The 19,004-nt window shown below is 46.7% G+C and overlaps 1 long non-coding RNA gene across 1 annotated transcript; it reads left to right on the top strand.

Moving 5' to 3' along the window:
• Positions 1–17,816: 17,816 nt before the first annotated feature.
• Positions 17,817–18,527, top strand: LOC134009522 (uncharacterized). The gene is made up of 3 exons (XR_009928240.1): positions 17,817–18,007; positions 18,123–18,286; positions 18,398–18,527. It is a non-coding gene; the product is annotated as an uncharacterized LOC134009522 (long non-coding RNA).
• Positions 18,528–19,004: the final 477 nt, after the last annotated feature.

The raw sequence follows: 19,004 nt of genomic DNA, 5'->3' as shown, positions 1-19,004 counted from the left end.
TAAACATCTAAAGGTTGCATACCCCCTGCTGTCTTCCGAGTGGGAGGTGAGGGATTCCTGGGGAAAGAGAAAAAAAGTTATTAACAATACCAGGAATCAGAAAAGAGTGTATATATGCACATACTTACTCACCTGTGATACTTACCTGTGATGACCAGTAGGGGGCAGAAGGGTTCCTGTAGGACAAAAAAAGAAAAAAGATCAACACAGATCTAAAGTATAGGGTTTTTAGTGGTTGACTTACCTGGGATACTTACCTGCTAGGATACCTACCTGGATGGGAATATAATAATCCTCCTCTTCACCTTCTTTTCTGGGGACAAAAAAAACATTGAATAAAAACACAGGACTTGTGCCAGTGCAACTCCAGCCCATCGTTGGGCTGAGACCTTTCCACAAACCTAACCCAGCCAGAGCCTAGTCCAGTGTCTTATTTTTTGAAAATATTTTTAAATTCCCCTTTTACTTCATTTTTTTCTTGAGGTTTTAGTTAGGAATTAAGTAACTGGCAACTTTTACAAAGAAAGTGTTGGGCCTAATTAAGCCTTAATTGAACACAAGAGGGTGTGAGAGGGGTATGGCAGATTGGCCAATTAGAAACCACAGGAAGTGGCCAAGCCCCCGCCCCCCTTCCACTACTTAACTTCCTGTCTGCCTCATCCAACTCAGTTCTCCTCTGAGGAAGCCTTATGAAGGTGAAACGTTAGGAGCTCCTTCTTTTATTCTTTTACTCTTTTATTCTTTTATGGGGGGCAAAAACTTTTAGAGTGCATTTTAACCTATGGTTTTATTCAGAGTGGACCCAGTCCATCTTTGAACTTTTTTTAGTCCTTTGTTTTAAACAAACAGTTGCACAATTTTGCACCCAGTACTTGGCACTTTATGAGCAGGGGAGAGAACCCTGGTTGGCTCAGTTCCCTCTTTGTGTGGGGTGAGTGTGTGTGTGGGTGTGTGGTGCACTTACCTTATTCCTGGTTTGGAACCTCTTGTTCAAAAGCACAGTGTGCAGTTCTACAGGGACTGACCAAGGAAGGGGCCATCTTCACCCTGAACAGGTGTCATTGGGGCAAAAAAAGACAACCCTTGCAGTAAGGGCTCTTTTTAGACAGGCTTTTCTAAAGGCCATTAATCTTCTATGTGCAATAAAAGGACTAAATAGGAAAATACCATAGGCCATAGATGCATTTTATTGATGTCTGAACAATTTTATTGAGACATTTTAGAAATACTTTTAGCAATTTTAGCGGTTTTACTTTTTATAAGGAGGATGGAAGTGGGACCAACAGATACAGGAAACGGGATAAACCGACCCAAATGCCTGAATGTCCCACTGGCCAAAATTTATTTTAAACTTCTCCAAGCTCTGCATCACACAGAGATCCTGGATGACTCCATCTCCAAGGGATCCTGTCCAAAAGGGATGCAGAGGCAGGTTAATAAATTAACAACTTTTATTAAACCTGCGTCCCCCTCGTTTGAGACCACCAGTAAGGTGAAAATGAACACCAACAAATGGTTAGAGGGGAACTTGGAAATTTTAAAATGTCATTATGATGATATGTTGGTCTTTTTACTGGGTGACTTACCTGGGATGGATGAGGAGGCTTTTCGAGTGGCGGTGGGCTGGGGAAGGTTGAGATACAAACGCAAATTCACAACAACATCAGTGAAAACATTGCGGGAATTACTCACCTCTCCAGGAGAAAATCCTTCTTCTCAAGCCTTCCGGCCGATGAATCCGGAAGACTTCCCACCATTGCCTGCGTCCATGGGTATGGGGGTCCTAACTCCAATTGAGGAGGACTCCGACACCAGTGTGGTCACCCAGGGGGATGGATACTTACCTTTGGTAGGGATGAGGGAAACTCCAGAGGTCTCTGGTACATCTCCTGTGGGGAAAACAAAAAACATCAAACAGTCACATGGGTCAAACACAGTTGGAACTACCTTACTTACCTTTAAAGAGGCCCTGAACTTTACATCTGGGGTCTCTGAAATTGTGAGAGAGAGGGTCCAAGTTGCCCCCAGTAGTGGCAGTGAGGTGGCAATTAGCTCAACTATTGCCAGCCCACCCCCAACAGTGGAGACCAGTTTCCCTCCCAAAATGCTGTTGACGCGGTTGAGTGACACCATGGTGGGTATAAGGGGTCCTAACCCCACCTTGACCCTGAACCCTAACCCCAACCCTCCCTTCCCCAAATCTAATCCTCCCCCTTCCCCAAACCCCATGGTGGAAAGGGGACTTAACCCCTCCCTGATCCCTCATCCTAATCCCAACCCTCCCTCTCCTATACCTCACCCCAACCCTCCCTTTCCTATACCTTACCCCAACCCTCCCCCCTCCCCCCTCCTCCCTTCCCTTTCCCTGGAACCTACTTACCGTCACGCCCTCAGCCAGTCACAGCCAAAGGTCCTCCATCGAGAGGAGCCCGTTATCCATCCGACCTGTTGGAGGAAAATACAAGATTGGCAGTTAGACGTAGTGAAACCCATAGTGGTGGTGGGGGACGGTAATCTCTCGGCTATCCCTACTTTTAAGGATGATCTTATCCAAGTTGACAGTTTCCCAGGAGCGAACTGTCATCATTTAAGGGGGATACTAGAGAAATTGACACCTAACTCTAACACAGAGCATGTCATCCTGTCAGTAGGGATGGTTAACTGTCTCGACAGACAGAAACCCACGACCACCGTGAAACAACTGCAGCAGCTTGGGAAAACCTGTCAAAAACGATTTCCTAAAGCTGTTGTCTACGTGCCATTCATTCATTTCTCGGACAGGTTGGCTAAGGACCAGCAAGAATTGTTTGACGATTTTAACTTTTATGTTGATAGTAAATCTCCTTTTCAAACGTTACCTGAGATGGATAAACTCCAATTCCAGGTAACGGGACAGGATCCAGTTCTCTGGACCACTGAAACCGCAGAGAGAATGCTAAAATTATGGATGAGTGATTTATTATTATAAACATCTAAAGGTTGCATACCCCCTGCTGTCTTCCGAGTGGGAGGTGAGGGATTCCTGGGGAAAGAGAAAAAAAGTTATTAACAATACCAGGAATCAGAAAAGAGTGTATATATGCACATACTTACTCACCTGTGATACTTACCTGTGATGACCAGTAGGGGGCAGAAGGGTTCCTGTAGGACAAAAAAAGAAAAAAGATCAACACAGATCTAAAGTATAGGGTATTTAGTGGTTGACTTACCTGGGATACTTACCTGCTAGGATACCTACCTGGATGGGAATATAATAATCCTCCTCTTCACCTTCTTTTCTGGGGACAAAAAAAACATTGAATAAAAACACAGGACTTGTGCCAGTGCAACTCCAGCCCATCGTTGGGCTGAGACCTTTCCACAAACCTAACCCAGCCAGAGCCTAGTCCAGTGTCTTATTTTTTGAAAATATTTTTAAATTCCCCTTTTACTTCATTTTTTTCTTGAGGTTTTAGTTAGGAATTAAGTAACTGGCAACTTTTACAAAGAAAGTGTTGGGCCTAATTAAGCCTTAATTGAACACAAGAGGGTGTGAGAGGGGTATGGCAGATTGGCCAATTAGAAACCACAGGAAGTGGCCAAGCCCCCGCCCCCCTTCCACTACTTAACTTCCTGTCTGCCTCATCCAACTCAGTTCTCCTCTGAGGAAGCCTTATGAAGGTGAAACGTTAGGAGCTCCTTCTTTTATTCTTTTACTCTTTTATTCTTTTATGGGGGGCAAAAACTTTTAGAGTGCATTTTAACCTATGGTTTTATTCAGAGTGGACCCAGTCCATCTTTGAACTTTTTTTAGTCCTTTGTTTTAAACAAACAGTTGCACAATTTTGCACCCAGTACTTGGCACTTTATGAGCAGGGGAGAGAACCCTGGTTGGCTCAGTTCCCTCTTTGTGTGGGGTGAGTGTGTGTGTGGGTGTGTGGTGCACTTACCTTATTCCTGGTTTGGAACCTCTTGTTCAAAAGCACAGTGTGCAGTTCTACAGGGACTGACCAAGGAAGGGGCCATCTTCACCCTGAACAGGTGTCATTGGGGCAAAAAAAGACAACCCTTGCAGTAAGGGCTCTTTTTAGACAGGCTTTTCTAAAGGCCATTAATCTTCTATGTGCAATAAAAGGACTAAATAGGAAAATACCATAGGCCATAGATGCATTTTATTGATGTCTGAACAATTTTATTGAGACATTTTAGAAATACTTTTAGCAATTTTAGCGGTTTTACTTTTTATAAGGAGGATGGAAGTGGGACCAACAGATACAGGAAACGGGATAAACCGACCCAAATGCCTGAATGTCCCACTGGCCAAAATTTATTTTAAACTTCTCCTAGCTCTGCATCACACAGAGATCCTGGATGACTCCATCTCCAAGGGATCCTGTCCAAAAGGGATGCAGAGGCAGGTTAATAAATTAACAACTTTTATTAAACCTGCGTCCCCCTCGTTTGAGACCACCAGTAAGGTGAAAATGAACACCAACAAATGGTTAGAGGGGAACTTGGAAATTTTAAAATGTCATTATGATGATATGTTGGTCTTTTTACTGGGTGACTTACCTGGGATGGATGAGGAGGCTTTTCGAGTGGCGGTGGGCTGGGGAAGGTTGAGATACAAACGCAAATTCACAACAACATCAGTGAAAACATTGCGGGAATTACTCACCTCTCCAGGAGAAAATCCTTCTTCTCAAGCCTTCCGGCCGATGAATCCGGAAGACTTCCCACCATTGCCTGCGTCCATGGGTATGGGGGTCCTAACTCCAATTGAGGAGGACTCCGACACCAGTGTGGTCACCCAGGGGGATGGATACTTACCTTTGGTAGGGATGAGGGAAACTCCAGAGGTCTCTGGTACATCTCCTGTGGGGAAAACAAAAAACATCAAACAGTCACATGGGTCAAACACAGTTGGAACTACCTTACTTACCTTTAAAGAGGCCCTGAACTTTACATCTGGGGTCTCTGAAATTGTGAGAGAGAGGGTCCAAGTTGCCCCCAGTAGTGGCAGTGAGGTGGCAATTAGCTCAACTATTGCCAGCCCACCCCCAACAGTGGAGACCAGTTTCCCTCCCAAAATGCTGTTGACGCGGTTGAGTGACACCATGGTGGGTATAAGGGGTCCTAACCCCACCTTGACCCTGAACCCTAACCCCAACCCTCCCTTCCCCAAATCTAATCCTCCCCCTTCCCCAAACCCCATGGTGGAAAGGGGACTTAACCCCTCCCTGATCCCTCATCCTAATCCCAACCCTCCCTCTCCTATACCTCACCCCAACCCTCCCTTTCCTATACCTTACCCCAACCCTCCCCCCTCCCCCCTCCTCCCTTCCCTTTCCCTGGAACCTACTTACCGTCACGCCCTCAGCCAGTCACAGCCAAAGGTCCTCCATCGAGAGGAGCCCGTTATCCATCCGACCTGTTGGAGGAAAATACAAGATTGGCAGTTAGACGTAGTGAAACCCATAGTGGTGGTGGGGGACGGTAATCTCTCGGCTATCCCTACTTTTAAGGATGATCTTATCCAAGTTGACAGTTTCCCAGGAGCGAACTGTCATCATTTAAGGGGGATACTAGAGAAATTGACACCTAACTCTAACACAGAGCATGTCATCCTGTCAGTAGGGATGGTTAACTGTCTCGACAGACAGAAACCCACGACCACCGTGAAACAACTGCAGCAGCTTGGGAAAACCTGTCAAAAACGATTTCCTAAAGCTGTTGTCTACGTGCCATTCATTCATTTCTCGGACAGGTTGGCTAAGGACCAGCAAGAATTGTTTGACGATTTTAACTTTTATGTTGATAGTAAATCTCCTTTTCAAACGTTACCTGAGATGGATAAACTCCAATTCCAGGTAACGGGACAGGATCCAGTTCTCTGGACCACTGAAACCGCAGAGAGAATGCTAAAATTATGGATGAGTGATTTATTATTATAAACATCTAAAGGTTGCATACCCCCTGCTGTCTTCCGAGTGGGAGGTGAGGGATTCCTGGGGAAAGAGAAAAAAAGTTATTAACAATACCAGGAATCAGAAAAGAGTGTATATATGCACATACTTACTCACCTGTGATACTTACCTGTGATGACCAGTAGGGGGCAGAAGGGTTCCTGTAGGACAAAAAAAGAAAAAAGATCAACACAGATCTAAAGTATAGGGTTTTTAGTGGTTGACTTACCTGGGATACTTACCTGCTAGGATACCTACCTGGATGGGAATATAATAATCCTCCTCTTCACCTTCTTTTCTGGGGACAAAAAAAACATTGAATAAAAACACAGGACTTGTGCCAGTGCAACTCCAGCCCATCGTTGGGCTGAGACCTTTCCACAAACCTAACCCAGCCAGAGCCTAGTCCAGTGTCTTATTTTTTGAAAATATTTTTAAATTCCCCTTTTACTTCATTTTTTTCTTGAGGTTTTAGTTAGGAATTAAGTAACTGGCAACTTTTACAAAGAAAGTGTTGGGCCTAATTAAGCCTTAATTGAACACAAGAGGGTGTGAGAGGGGTATGGCAGATTGGCCAATTAGAAACCACAGGAAGTGGCCAAGCCCCCGCCCCCCTTCCACTACTTAACTTCCTGTCTGCCTCATCCAACTCAGTTCTCCTCTGAGGAAGCCTTATGAAGGTGAAACGTTAGGAGCTCCTTCTTTTATTCTTTTACTCTTTTATTCTTTTATGGGGGGCAAAAACTTTTAGAGTGCATTTTAACCTATGGTTTTATTCAGAGTGGACCCAGTCCATCTTTGAACTTTTTTTAGTCCTTTGTTTTAAACAAACAGTTGCACAATTTTGCACCCAGTACTTGGCACTTTATGAGCAGGGGAGAGAACCCTGGTTGGCTCAGTTCCCTCTTTGTGTGGGGTGAGTGTGTGTGTGGGTGTGTGGTGCACTTACCTTATTCCTGGTTTGGAACCTCTTGTTCAAAAGCACAGTGTGCAGTTCTACAGGGACTGACCAAGGAAGGGGCCATCTTCACCCTGAACAGGTGTCATTGGGGCAAAAAAAGACAACCCTTGCAGTAAGGGCTCTTTTTAGACAGGCTTTTCTAAAGGCCATTAATCTTCTATGTGCAATAAAAGGACTAAATAGGAAAATACCATAGGCCATAGATGCATTTTATTGATGTCTGAACAATTTTATTGAGACATTTTAGAAATACTTTTAGCAATTTTAGCGGTTTTACTTTTTATAAGGAGGATGGAAGTGGGACCAACAGATACAGGAAACGGGATAAACCGACCCAAATGCCTGAATGTCCCACTGGCCAAAATTTATTTTAAACTTCTCCAAGCTCTGCATCACACAGAGATCCTGGATGACTCCATCTCCAAGGGATCCTGTCCAAAAGGGATGCAGAGGCAGGTTAATAAATTAACAACTTTTATTAAACCTGCGTCCCCCTCGTTTGAGACCACCAGTAAGGTGAAAATGAACACCAACAAATGGTTAGAGGGGAACTTGGAAATTTTAAAATGTCATTATGATGATATGTTGGTCTTTTTACTGGGTGACTTACCTGGGATGGATGAGGAGGCTTTTCGAGTGGCGGTGGGCTGGGGAAGGTTGAGATACAAACGCAAATTCACAACAACATCAGTGAAAACATTGCGGGAATTACTCACCTCTCCAGGAGAAAATCCTTCTTCTCAAGCCTTCCGGCCGATGAATCCGGAAGACTTCCCACCATTGCCTGCGTCCATGGGTATGGGGGTCCTAACTCCAATTGAGGAGGACTCCGACACCAGTGTGGTCACCCAGGGGGATGGATACTTACCTTTGGTAGGGATGAGGGAAACTCCAGAGGTCTCTGGTACATCTCCTGTGGGGAAAACAAAAAACATCAAACAGTCACATGGGTCAAACACAGTTGGAACTACCTTACTTACCTTTAAAGAGGCCCTGAACTTTACATCTGGGGTCTCTGAAATTGTGAGAGAGAGGGTCCAAGTTGCCCCCAGTAGTGGCAGTGAGGTGGCAATTAGCTCAACTATTGCCAGCCCACCCCCAACAGTGGAGACCAGTTTCCCTCCCAAAATGCTGTTGACGCGGTTGAGTGACACCATGGTGGGTATAAGGGGTCCTAACCCCACCTTGACCCTGAACCCTAACCCCAACCCTCCCTTCCCCAAATCTAATCCTCCCCCTTCCCCAAACCCCATGGTGGAAAGGGGACTTAACCCCTCCCTGATCCCTCATCCTAATCCCAACCCTCCCTCTCCTATACCTCACCCCAACCCTCCCTTTCCTATACCTTACCCCAACCCTCCCCCCTCCCCCCTCCTCCCTTCCCTTTCCCTGGAACCTACTTACCGTCACGCCCTCAGCCAGTCACAGCCAAAGGTCCTCCATCGAGAGGAGCCCGTTATCCATCCGACCTGTTGGAGGAAAATACAAGATTGGCAGTTAGACGTAGTGAAACCCATAGTGGTGGTGGGGGACGGTAATCTCTCGGCTATCCCTACTTTTAAGGATGATCTTATCCAAGTTGACAGTTTCCCAGGAGCGAACTGTCATCATTTAAGGGGGATACTAGAGAAATTGACACCTAACTCTAACACAGAGCATGTCATCCTGTCAGTAGGGATGGTTAACTGTCTCGACAGACAGAAACCCACGACCACCGTGAAACAACTGCAGCAGCTTGGGAAAACCTGTCAAAAACGATTTCCTAAAGCTGTTGTCTACGTGCCATTCATTCATTTCTCGGACAGGTTGGCTAAGGACCAGCAAGAATTGTTTGACGATTTTAACTTTTATGTTGATAGTAAATCTCCTTTTCAAACGTTACCTGAGATGGATAAACTCCAATTCCAGGTAACGGGACAGGATCCAGTTCTCTGGACCACTGAAACCGCAGAGAGAATGCTAAAATTATGGATGAGTGATTTATTATTATAAACATCTAAAGGTTGCATACCCCCTGCTGTCTTCCGAGTGGGAGGTGAGGGATTCCTGGGGAAAGAGAAAAAAAGTTATTAACAATACCAGGAATCAGAAAAGAGTGTATATATGCACATACTTACTCACCTGTGATACTTACCTGTGATGACCAGTAGGGGGCAGAAGGGTTCCTGTAGGACAAAAAAAGAAAAAAGATCAACACAGATCTAAAGTATAGGGTTTTTAGTGGTTGACTTACCTGGGATACTTACCTGCTAGGATACCTACCTGGATGGGAATATAATAATCCTCCTCTTCACCTTCTTTTCTGGGGACAAAAAAAACATTGAATAAAAACACAGGACTTGTGCCAGTGCAACTCCAGCCCATCGTTGGGCTGAGACCTTTCCACAAACCTAACCCAGCCAGAGCCTAGTCCAGTGTCTTATTTTTTGAAAATATTTTTAAATTCCCCTTTTACTTCATTTTTTTCTTGAGGTTTTAGTTAGGAATTAAGTAACTGGCAACTTTTACAAAGAAAGTGTTGGGCCTAATTAAGCCTTAATTGAACACAAGAGGGTGTGAGAGGGGTATGGCAGATTGGCCAATTAGAAACCACAGGAAGTGGCCAAGCCCCCGCCCCCCTTCCACTACTTAACTTCCTGTCTGCCTCATCCAACTCAGTTCTCCTCTGAGGAAGCCTTATGAAGGTGAAACGTTAGGAGCTCCTTCTTTTATTCTTTTACTCTTTTATTCTTTTATGGGGGGCAAAAACTTTTAGAGTGCATTTTAACCTATGGTTTTATTCAGAGTGGACCCAGTCCATCTTTGAACTTTTTTTAGTCCTTTGTTTTAAACAAACAGTTGCACAATTTTGCACCCAGTACTTGGCACTTTATGAGCAGGGGAGAGAACCCTGGTTGGCTCAGTTCCCTCTTTGTGTGGGGTGAGTGTGTGTGTGGGTGTGTGGTGCACTTACCTTATTCCTGGTTTGGAACCTCTTGTTCAAAAGCACAGTGTGCAGTTCTACAGGGACTGACCAAGGAAGGGGCCATCTTCACCCTGAACAGGTGTCATTGGGGCAAAAAAAGACAACCCTTGCAGTAAGGGCTCTTTTTAGACAGGCTTTTCTAAAGGCCATTAATCTTCTATGTGCAATAAAAGGACTAAATAGGAAAATACCATAGGCCATAGATGCATTTTATTGATGTCTGAACAATTTTATTGAGACATTTTAGAAATACTTTTAGCAATTTTAGCGGTTTTACTTTTTATAAGGAGGATGGAAGTGGGACCAACAGATACAGGAAACGGGATAAACCGACCCAAATGCCTGAATGTCCCACTGGCCAAAATTTATTTTAAACTTCTCCAAGCTCTGCATCACACAGAGATCCTGGATGACTCCATCTCCAAGGGATCCTGTCCAAAAGGGATGCAGAGGCAGGTTAATAAATTAACAACTTTTATTAAACCTGCGTCCCCCTCGTTTGAGACCACCAGTAAGGTGAAAATGAACACCAACAAATGGTTAGAGGGGAACTTGGAAATTTTAAAATGTCATTATGATGATATGTTGGTCTTTTTACTGGGTGACTTACCTGGGATGGATGAGGAGGCTTTTCGAGTGGCGGTGGGCTGGGGAAGGTTGAGATACAAACGCAAATTCACAACAACATCAGTGAAAACATTGCGGGAATTACTCACCTCTCCAGGAGAAAATCCTTCTTCTCAAGCCTTCCGGCCGATGAATCCGGAAGACTTCCCACCATTGCCTGCGTCCATGGGTATGGGGGTCCTAACTCCAATTGAGGAGGACTCCGACACCAGTGTGGTCACCCAGGGGGATGGATACTTACCTTTGGTAGGGATGAGGGAAACTCCAGAGGTCTCTGGTACATCTCCTGTGGGGAAAACAAAAAACATCAAACAGTCACATGGGTCAAACACAGTTGGAACTACCTTACTTACCTTTAAAGAGGCCCTGAACTTTACATCTGGGGTCTCTGAAATTGTGAGAGAGAGGGTCCAAGTTGCCCCCAGTAGTGGCAGTGAGGTGGCAATTAGCTCAACTATTGCCAGCCCACCCCCAACAGTGGAGACCAGTTTCCCTCCCAAAATGCTGTTGACGCGGTTGAGTGACACCATGGTGGGTATAAGGGGTCCTAACCCCACCTTGACCCTGAACCCTAACCCCAACCCTCCCTTCCCCAAATCTAATCCTCCCCCTTCCCCAAACCCCATGGTGGAAAGGGGACTTAACCCCTCCCTGATCCCTCATCCTAATCCCAACCCTCCCTCTCCTATACCTCACCCCAACCCTCCCTTTCCTATACCTTACCCCAACCCTCCCCCCTCCCCCCTCCTCCCTTCCCTTTCCCTGGAACCTACTTACCGTCACGCCCTCAGCCAGTCACAGCCAAAGGTCCTCCATCGAGAGGAGCCCGTTATCCATCCGACCTGTTGGAGGAAAATACAAGATTGGCAGTTAGACGTAGTGAAACCCATAGTGGTGGTGGGGGACGGTAATCTCTCGGCTATCCCTACTTTTAAGGATGATCTTATCCAAGTTGACAGTTTCCCAGGAGCGAACTGTCATCATTTAAGGGGGATACTAGAGAAATTGACACCTAACTCTAACACAGAGCATGTCATCCTGTCAGTAGGGATGGTTAACTGTCTCGACAGACAGAAACCCACGACCACCGTGAAACAACTGCAGCAGCTTGGGAAAACCTGTCAAAAACGATTTCCTAAAGCTGTTGTCTACGTGCCATTCATTCATTTCTCGGACAGGTTGGCTAAGGACCAGCAAGAATTGTTTGACGATTTTAACTTTTATGTTGATAGTAAATCTCCTTTTCAAACGTTACCTGAGATGGATAAACTCCAATTCCAGGTAACGGGACAGGATCCAGTTCTCTGGACCACTGAAACCGCAGAGAGAATGCTAAAATTATGGATGAGTGATTTATTATTATAAACATCTAAAGGTTGCATACCCCCTGCTGTCTTCCGAGTGGGAGGTGAGGGATTCCTGGGGAAAGAGAAAAAAAGTTATTAACAATACCAGGAATCAGAAAAGAGTGTATATATGCACATACTTACTCACCTGTGATACTTACCTGTGATGACCAGTAGGGGGCAGAAGGGTTCCTGTAGGACAAAAAAAGAAAAAAGATCAACACAGATCTAAAGTATAGGGTTTTTAGTGGTTGACTTACCTGGGATACTTACCTGCTAGGATACCTACCTGGATGGGAATATAATAATCCTCCTCTTCACCTTCTTTTCTGGGGACAAAAAAAACATTGAATAAAAACACAGGACTTGTGCCAGTGCAACTCCAGCCCATCGTTGGGCTGAGACCTTTCCACAAACCTAACCCAGCCAGAGCCTAGTCCAGTGTCTTATTTTTTGAAAATATTTTTAAATTCCCCTTTTACTTCATTTTTTTCTTGAGGTTTTAGTTAGGAATTAAGTAACTGGCAACTTTTACAAAGAAAGTGTTGGGCCTAATTAAGCCTTAATTGAACACAAGAGGGTGTGAGAGGGGTATGGCAGATTGGCCAATTAGAAACCACAGGAAGTGGCCAAGCCCCCGCCCCCCTTCCACTACTTAACTTCCTGTCTGCCTCATCCAACTCAGTTCTCCTCTGAGGAAGCCTTATGAAGGTGAAACGTTAGGAGCTCCTTCTTTTATTCTTTTACTCTTTTATTCTTTTATGGGGGGCAAAAACTTTTAGAGTGCATTTTAACCTATGGTTTTATTCAGAGTGGACCCAGTCCATCTTTGAACTTTTTTTAGTCCTTTGTTTTAAACAAACAGTTGCACAATTTTGCACCCAGTACTTGGCACTTTATGAGCAGGGGAGAGAACCCTGGTTGGCTCAGTTCCCTCTTTGTGTGGGGTGAGTGTGTGTGTGGGTGTGTGGTGCACTTACCTTATTCCTGGTTTGGAACCTCTTGTTCAAAAGCACAGTGTGCAGTTCTACAGGGACTGACCAAGGAAGGGGCCATCTTCACCCTGAACAGGTGTCATTGGGGCAAAAAAAGACAACCCTTGCAGTAAGGGCTCTTTTTAGACAGGCTTTTCTAAAGGCCATTAATCTTCTATGTGCAATAAAAGGACTAAATAGGAAAATACCATAGGCCATAGATGCATTTTATTGATGTCTGAACAATTTTATTGAGACATTTTAGAAATACTTTTAGCAATTTTAGCGGTTTTACTTTTTATAAGGAGGATGGAAGTGGGACCAACAGATACAGGAAACGGGATAAACCGACCCAAATGCCTGAATGTCCCACTGGCCAAAATTTATTTTAAACTTCTCCAAGCTCTGCATCACACAGAGATCCTGGATGACTCCATCTCCAAGGGATCCTGTCCAAAAGGGATGCAGAGGCAGGTTAATAAATTAACAACTTTTATTAAACCTGCGTCCCCCTCGTTTGAGACCACCAGTAAGGTGAAAATGAACACCAACAAATGGTTAGAGGGGAACTTGGAAATTTTAAAATGTCATTATGATGATATGTTGGTCTTTTTACTGGGTGACTTACCTGGGATGGATGAGGAGGCTTTTCGAGTGGCGGTGGGCTGGGGAAGGTTGAGATACAAACGCAAATTCACAACAACATCAGTGAAAACATTGCGGGAATTACTCACCTCTCCAGGAGAAAATCCTTCTTCTCAAGCCTTCCGGCCGATGAATCCGGAAGACTTCCCACCATTGCCTGCGTCCATGGGTATGGGGGTCCTAACTCCAATTGAGGAGGACTCCGACACCAGTGTGGTCACCCAGGGGGATGGATACTTACCTTTGGTAGGGATGAGGGAAACTCCAGAGGTCTCTGGTACATCTCCTGTGGGGAAAACAAAAAACATCAAACAGTCACATGGGTCAAACACAGTTGGAACTACCTTACTTACCTTTAAAGAGGCCCTGAACTTTACATCTGGGGTCTCTGAAATTGTGAGAGAGAGGGTCCAAGTTGCCCCCAGTAGTGGCAGTGAGGTGGCAATTAGCTCAACTATTGCCAGCCCACCCCCAACAGTGGAGACCAGTTTCCCTCCCAAAATGCTGTTGACGCGGTTGAGTGACACCATGGTGGGTATAAGGGGTCCTAACCCCACCTTGACCCTGAACCCTAACCCCAACCCTCCCTTCCCCAAATCTAATCCTCCCCCTTCCCCAAACCCCATGGTGGAAAGGGGACTTAACCCCTCCCTGATCCCTCATCCTAATCCCAACCCTCCCTCTCCTATACCTCACCCCAACCCTCCCTTTCCTATACCTTACCCCAACCCTCCCCCCTCCCCCCTCCTCCCTTCCCTTTCCCTGGAACCTACTTACCGTCACGCCCTCAGCCAGTCACAGCCAAAGGTCCTCCATCGAGAGGAGCCCGTTATCCATCCGACCTGTTGGAGGAAAATACAAGATTGGCAGTTAGACGTAGTGAAACCCATAGTGGTGGTGGGGGACGGTAATCTCTCGGCTATCCCTACTTTTAAGGATGATCTTATCCAAGTTGACAGTTTCCCAGGAGCGAACTGTCATCATTTAAGGGGGATACTAGAGAAATTGACACCTAACTCTAACACAGAGCATGTCATCCTGTCAGTAGGGATGGTTAACTGTCTCGACAGACAGAAACCCACGACCACCGTGAAACAACTGCAGCAGCTTGGGAAAACCTGTCAAAAACGATTTCCTAAAGCTGTTGTCTACGTGCCATTCATTCATTTCTCGGACAGGTTGGCTAAGGACCAGCAAGAATTGTTTGACGATTTTAACTTTTATGTTGATAGTAAATCTCCTTTTCAAACGTTACCTGAGATGGATAAACTCCAATTCCAGGTAACGGGACAGGATCCAGTTCTCTGGACCACTGAAACCGCAGAGAGAATGCTAAAATTATGGATGAGTGATTTATTATTATAAACATCTAAAGGTTGCATACCCCCTGCTGTCTTCCGAGTGGGAGGTGAGGGATTCCTGGGGAAAGAGAAAAAAAGTTATTAACAATACCAGGAATCAGAAAAGAGTGTATATATGCACATACTTACTCACCTGTGATACTTACCTGTGATGACCAGTAGGGGGCAGAAGGGTTCCTGTAGGACAAAAAAAGAAAAAAGATCAACACAGATCTAAAGTATAGGGTATTTAGTGGTTGACTTACCTGGGATACTTACCTGCTAGGATACCTACCTGGATGGGAATATAATAATCCTCCTCTTCACCTTCTTTTCTGGGGACAAAAAAAACATTGAATAAAAACACAGGACTTGTGCCAGTGCAACTCCAGCCCATCGTTGGGCTGAGACCTTTCCACAAACCTAACCCTAACCCTAACCCTAACCCTAACCCTAACCCTAACCCTAACCCTTTGACATTCATGTTGTTTTATTGTTAAGTGACTTTTTATTGGTAAGTATTATTGTTGACATTCATGTTATTTTTATTGGTAAGTATTATTGTTGACATTCATGTTGTTTTATTGTTAAGTGACTTTTTATTGTAAAGACGCTTTGGTTCAAGGCGGCTGTTTAATTAATAAATGTATATGTATTCCGCTTGTATTTTCTTTATTATCCCCAGTTACTCCTCAAGACTGCATTAGGATGGACTGTTTTTCTGTGGACCAGACTATTTTTCCAAATTTATATGTTGATTCACCAATTGGACTGGAAACACACACTGGGGATTTGATCAACCCTGGTGGGCCTGCCTATGGGGAGGGTGTCTAGTGTTTCGAAGGCCGAAACGCCCGATGATCCTAGGTATACTACTGATGATGTGTTTCCACAATTTAGATTCACATTTGGATTTATTTCTCACTTTTACTTGACTGACAGACGCTGAGACAGCTGTACTTGTGTTAGCAATGGGTAGTGTTAAAGTCTTCGGACAACAGTATGTCATCCCTGAGGGATGTTAATGCTGATAGGCTCCTACTTGCCAAAAAAGGTTAGGTCTGAAAGAAGAAGACCAGACAGTGACAGAAGACTTGGACACAGGATATTGGAAGAAGACTTGGACACAAGATGTTGGATGAAGACTTGGACACAAGATTTTTTTATTCTGATGACCTTGGCAATGGGTAGTGTTAATGTCTTCGGACAACAGTATGTCATCCCTGGGGGTTGTTAATACTGATAGGCTCCTATTTGCCAATAGGGTCAGGTTGGAAAGAAGAAAACAAGTCATGGACATAGGATCATCAGGAACAATACGTCCAAGAAGAATATCCTATGTAACAATAGGTAGTAGTAAAGTCTTCGGACAATTGTTTCCCTGAGGGTTCCTAATACTACTCCTATTGGTCAATAGGTCTGGCAGTGGAAAGGGAGGAGCCTATAAAACAGACTCCTGCTCATTCATTCATTTCAGGGGGACGGAGTGAGTGGGGTTTCAGGTGCGCGTGCCTAATTGGGGTCTCACCTGTACTGTGGTCCCGTTGGGGTCCCACAGGGTGTTTCTTCGTTATTAATGTCACACCTAACCCTAACCCTAACCCTAACCCTAACCCTAACCCTCTACATGGCTCTAGGATACGAGTGCATTTCCCCCTAAGCCTATGCGGGTCGAAGTACTGAACTGCTTGGCGCGGGGGGCATCAGAGATAACACCTAACCCTAACCCTAACCCTAACCCTAACCCTAACCCTAACCCTAACCCTCTACATGGCTCTAGGATACGAGTGCATTTCCCCCTAAGCCTATGCGGGTCGAAGTACTGAACTGCTTGGCGCGGGGGGCATCAGAGATAACACCTAACCCTAACCCTAACCCTAACCCTAACCCTAACCCTAACCCTAACCCTGGAAACTGGACACTTCCCCCTCGCGCGCGCTGCGGTCCTCCCCGGGCAAGACACAGACTGTGAGTGTTGACGCTGTCGCATTAGCATGCTGACGCGGGAAGATGGTCGCCGTCGTGGGATTCCGGAGAGAGACCGGCCTACAATCGGGGTAGACTCAGCGAGGGAAAGGGTGTTGAAACTTCATAAGTGCACGTGACAACTCACGGCCAACTGCTTCATCCTGCCTGATCCTCGCGGTTATATTGGGGACCCAGCGGGCGGGCCAACGAAACGACTCTTCGGGGTAACGGCTATAGTCCCAAGGGGGACCGGGGCCTCGCACGCCCTCCGCACAACACGTAGACTAGCAAAAAGAATGGCCCTTATGGGCACGGCTCCGATCGAAGCGGTGGGGAGCTCCTCTCCTCACCCCAAAGCTCTCGGGCTGAAGCACAGAGACACTCTGCACCGTGCCGGCGAGGAAGAAGAAAATAACACACACAGGGGGACCGGACCGGGCCCCCCCCACACACCCCTCACACATGGAGTGTAACACACTCCTCGTGGCCCTGATTGGAGCGGTCGTTGGGTAGGAGACTCCTCTCCTCTTCCCACACCAAGGCTCTCGGGCTGAAGAACAGAGACACTCTGCACCGCACTGACGGTCCAAGGGCACCCTGCTATAGCCTTGCCCCCACCTATAAACATGCCCCCTCAGAAGAAGGCCCTCCTGAACAGGGGGCTTGACCTGCTGGGCACTCCACTTGACCTTCGACCCCTGGCCACTCTACTCCATTCGGCCTCACCGTCTTCTAGAGACGGCGCGAGGCCCACACTCACAGTCGGTAGCGGGCCATGTCACAGCATGGAGTGTCATGCCCACCTTTCCTGTGTCTGCTGGACCGGCCGTGGACGTGTCCTGACCCCCCACCCCCAGGCGGCTCGCACTGGATCCACGGGTGGTGACTAGGCCACGCTTCCCCCGGTACCACGCCTACCCCGGGGCCGGACACCACCGAGCCACGCTGAGCCGACGACGGGGAGTCTTCTGGGAGGGAGACAGCACTTCCTGTCACGGGTAAAATAACGAACCGTCATCGACTGCGTTTCACTACGCATCTGACCCCTCTTCCTATCTGTGCCTAACTCGACGAACTGTCCCTGACGTCCTCCGCATTCGCCTCCGGTGGGGGCGTCTAGCTGCTATGGTATCGACGAATGGGCCGAGTAGCAGTCTCGGAGGGAGGACCTCTCAGGGTGGCGATCGGCGCAGTGTGGAAACAGTTGGACTCAGTCGTCGGGAGACCCGTTCCATGGTAGTTAACTCAACTCTCTAGTAGAATTGATCCCTACCCTTACCAGGACGGGTCCTACGTTTGTGTTGCACGGCGCCTTTCTACAACCCCGGACTGAACATGCTCTGTCTTTCAGCTTGGTCTCAACAACCGGACGTCCCGCACGGGACGCCCGAGGACGTGTTCCCCAGGGTCAAACTACACAAGCTGAGCTGCTCCATCAACTTTACCGTCCAAGTGGAGCACCGCTCTTCCTCTCCCTGGCACCACCTGCTGGACAACTGTGGAACGTGCGACGTGGTACGCTGAACTGCATCCGTCGTGTGTGTGTGTGATACTGTCATTTGGATGCTGGAGTCGTTACTGTGGTGTGCACTGCATGCATGTAAACACGTCCCCCCCTCTCCATAGCGCTGCAGACAAGGCGAGACGCTGTGATTCCTGTGTAGCTGATGCTGATACGCATCGCAGGCTGCCACGAGCTGAGATGATGTGGCTGCTATGCAGCCTGCTTCTCACTCCCAGTGCTGAGCCGGAGGTTGGTTTAATATCATTCCACTGTCAGACTCACGCACACCCCCTGCATGCTTCTCTGTACATCTGCATGCACTGACCCACAAGGTCCTGGGATATAACACTGCTTGACTGTATGCGATGCCATGTGAAAACACCTTCCACCCCCTCTCACACAAGGCAAGAAGCAGTTGTTCCTGTGCGGCTGATGCTGGGACTCGTCCCAGACTGCCGCGAGCTGAGATGCTTGGCTGCGAAGCAGCCGACCTCTCTCCTCGGGTGATGAGCCTGAGGTTGGTTTAATTATCACTCCTCTGTCAGACTCACACGCCCCCCCTGCATGCTCCCTTGTCCATCTGCATGCGCTCAATCACATAATCTATGGATGTAACACTGCCAGGATGTATGCATGCCATGTGACACTCTCCTCCTCTCCTCCACTCCCTCTCAAACGCACACCCAGGACCAATCGGGGACGGCCTAGTGGAACGCTGACGGTGTACGG

Source organism: Osmerus eperlanus, chromosome 23 (assembly GCF_963692335.1).
Source record: "Osmerus eperlanus chromosome 23, fOsmEpe2.1, whole genome shotgun sequence".
NCBI lineage: Eukaryota > Metazoa > Chordata > Actinopteri > Osmeriformes > Osmeridae > Osmerus > Osmerus eperlanus.
Note: the sequence above shows the minus strand (reverse complement) of the source record. Positions and strands in the feature narration are given on the sequence as shown.